Source organism: Centroberyx affinis, unplaced genomic scaffold (assembly GCF_046629955.1).
Source record: "Centroberyx affinis isolate AG114_WGS23_722 - 3 ecotype Tasmania unplaced genomic scaffold, CSIRO-AGI_Caff_v1 ptg005762l_1, whole genome shotgun sequence".
Taxonomy (NCBI): Eukaryota; Metazoa; Chordata; class Actinopteri; order Beryciformes; family Berycidae; genus Centroberyx; species Centroberyx affinis.
The window spans coordinates 3,942-7,500 of record NW_027282918.1 but is presented as its reverse complement, the minus strand read 5'-3'; positions in this window follow the sequence as shown (position 1 = coordinate 7,500).

Below are 3,559 nucleotides of genomic sequence, written 5' to 3'. Positions count from 1 at the left end.
GGTGTTTCTGCACTGCTCCTCCCACAGATCACCTGTCAATCAAACAGTGTGGGCGGAGCTTGGATTTTCTGTTGATGCAGTTTTAAGTTTCTCTTTCCTTTGTCTGTTCAGCCATGGTGGCTATCGGTGCTCATGCTAACTACCCAGTTCTTCTTCTTCTGTTGATTCCAAACAAACCGGAAGCGGAAAACGCATCACTTCCTGTGCGGCAGAGGATTTTTTTTCCCAGGAAAGCGCTACCAGACACCGGCTGTTTAGAACAGAGGATGGGATTGGCTGTTGTGGTGATCAAACCTGTGACCTTTTTGTTACAGGACAGTCACTCCGACACCAACATTATGTTGTATACTTTACTAGTTGTAATACTCTGTAGCCTAACTAGCCTTGGTCAGAAAGTCAGGTCAAAAATAATAAATTGTGATGAAGTGTGTTAATATGAATGCTGCAGGTTCAGTGTAGAGTGAAGTGTCACTGAGCAAGGCACTAAACCCCGACCCTCTGACCTCTGACCCCTCAATCCTAATTATTGGAATATGGTGACTGACAGGTGGAAAGAGAACCAAAATATCCTACTCAAGTAGAAGAACTGTTACTTTGCTGAAAATTTACTTAAGAAGTAAAACTAGTGGTGTAAAAATCTAGGCTACTAATTTGTACTTTAATAAATCAATCAATCAATCAATCTTTCCCGTGCGAAAAGGACGAGGACAGAGTTCAGTTTGTGATTTAACATGTTTTATATGTTAATCATTAAAAATAAGATATGGAAATTCATATTAAAATGGTGATAAAATAGAAAATACCCATCCTCGTTATTCAATAAAGTTACTACATTGGTATTTCTTTTGTTATTAGCCAGCCAACTAGCTAGCAAGGTTAGCAAACTAGCTATACAACAACTAGGCTAACGCAAACCAATACGGTAGTCAGATGAATGGATTTTTGGCTAATGCTACCTAATGCTAATGCTAACTAAGTAGAGTTGCTAGACAACAGGCTAGCTAACACAACACTAACTGGATGGATGGCTTTTTGGCTAAATGGATACATTGGCGCATTTAATGTTTCAGTGTTTCGTTAAACATGATCTCCACATGCTTTAGCAGGTTTGACGCAATTTATGATTTTGAAGTTTCTCATGCAGTGCTTATCGCATGTCTACAAAATTTGTACTCCAACAAATTTCAAATGTTGCAAAGTACAATCCGACTATAAAATGAGGAAAACTCTGTCCTTCTGTCTGTCTGTCTGCATCCATTTTGCTCCTCGATGGTTTGGCCAATCAATCTGAAACTGCACATGGGCGTTGAGCAACGGCACAGGCAGGGACTGACGAAGCTGATTTTTCCATTTTCCCAAATTTACGCTGTTTATGAGCATTTTTGGCAAATCTGCACGGACCTATGGCACGCGCATCCCCAGGTATGGACTAGTACCTCAGTGAAAGTAGAATTACTGGCTTCATAAATACTCCAAAAAGTACAAGTCCACAAAGAATTACCGCTCAATTACAGAAACACTTGCTACTTCCACCCTGCTGACTGAATTCTCTAAATAAAACAAAAGAAGAACCAGCTTACTGTAATGCAGCCGGATGTTTAATTCATGAGGCGGCGTGCAGACGGCCAGACGAAGGTTTTCCCCTGCAGACTGGAGCGGGTGGAGAGCCGAGACTCATCTGCGTGGGTGGGAGACTGTGAGTGTGTGTGTGTGTGTGTGTGTGTGTTCAGTATATATCGTATACACGCACATATATTTGTCCGTGTATTTGTATGTACAGTATATGTACAGAGCCACTCCCGGGCTTACATGGTACATACAAGGTACAATGTACTACAAATACACTCAGGAGAACAAAATATATGTTTCCAGGCCAAAATTTACTTTATTGAGGGAACAAGTGTGTGTGTGTGTGTGTGTGTGTGTGTGTGTGTGTGTGTGTGTGTGTGTGTGTGTGCGTACAAGACTGACCTCGTACCCTCGTTTTGATGAAATCGAGCACAAAAGACACCGTCGTTTTGGTTCATTTGTTCCCTCATTTTCATAATTACTGGGAAAATTAGCAGGAAAAAATACATTTTCTCCCCACAGGAGGAGCACTCCGAGGATCCGTATACTTGTATATGTGACATGTATATTTATGTGTGTGTGTGTGTGTGTGTGTGTGTGTGTCATGTCTGGCTGTGTGCTCTTCATCACCCACACATCATTATACTGAAGAAATTGAAGCAGACACATTACTGCTGATCCGTTTAAGTGGAACCGATCTGCATGCTGGAGCACTGTGTGAGGCCTCCGGAGCCCGGTCTCCCTCCGCACCGCGAACCACGGCTTTCACATCCGCCTTCCACAAGCCTTTCATAGTGTTTTTATTTTTTTTTCTCCATTGAACGAACACAGAGCTGTACCTGTACTGTTCCTGCTGTGGATTTGGTACAGTGTCAGATTCAGCCTGTTATGGCAATAATATAATAATAATAAACGGTAACATTTAACAATAAGGGTCACTAAGTTAATGGTTAGTTAATACTTAATAAGGGTTAGTTAATGCTTAATAAGCATTAACTAACCTTAATTAACAGTTAACTAATGTGTAATTTACTAATGGTGTTCATGTTAACTAAGGTATTAATTTATACATTATTTAATAGTTTATAAAGATGACTATTAAATAATGTCTAAATGAATACCTTAGTTAACATGAACACCATTAGTAAATGATTACCAGACACATTAACTGTTAATTAAGGGTAACCTTTAACTTAGTGACCCTTATTGTAAAGTGTTACCTAATAAACTTTATTTATATAGCAGCCTTCGTACATAAAATGCAGCTCAAAGTGCTTTACAATAATTAGGGGAACAGACAAATTAAGTTAAAACACAGAGTGGGAGAAAAACATCAATCATCATCAACATTAGATAGTTTAGAAATCATGTAAAACATAAAAGAGTTAAAACACAGTGAGACAGAAACAGGAAATTAGCAGATTACAAAATGGAAAAACAAACAAAAACAGTGGCTAATTAAAAGCAATGCTAAACAAATATGTTTTTAGATACTTCTGCACTCAGACTGGACCTGCTGTCACTGTGGTGAAGCATCAGAGCCAAACAGACTGCAGGACAGATGGAGCAGTGAGTGTTCTTCACCCGTTCTCCTCTGAAGCCTGGAGACTGTGTTTACATTTTTGTGTTGACATTTTTTTTTTTTTTTTTTTTTTTTTTTTTGGAGGCGGAGCAGCCAGAGAGAGGCAGAGGGGGGCGGAGCCAAGGTGGAGGGGGGGCGGAGCTTGGGTTGTCCGCAGAGCCGCAGCTCTGCCTGCTACTGGCCTGTCAATCACTAGGAAAACAACCCCGTGTTTTATCTGTTACTGACAGTTATTTTGAAAAGGACACACATTAAAAGAAGTGAAATTAGCTCCTGAGACCAAAACTTCTTGTGGAAAAAATGTATTGACTTTATATTTTTATCAGAAGTTGGTTGTGGTCCGTTGACTTCATGGGGTTTGGAGTCTTTTTGGAGCCGGACTCTAGCGGACGTTAGACCAGAGATTCT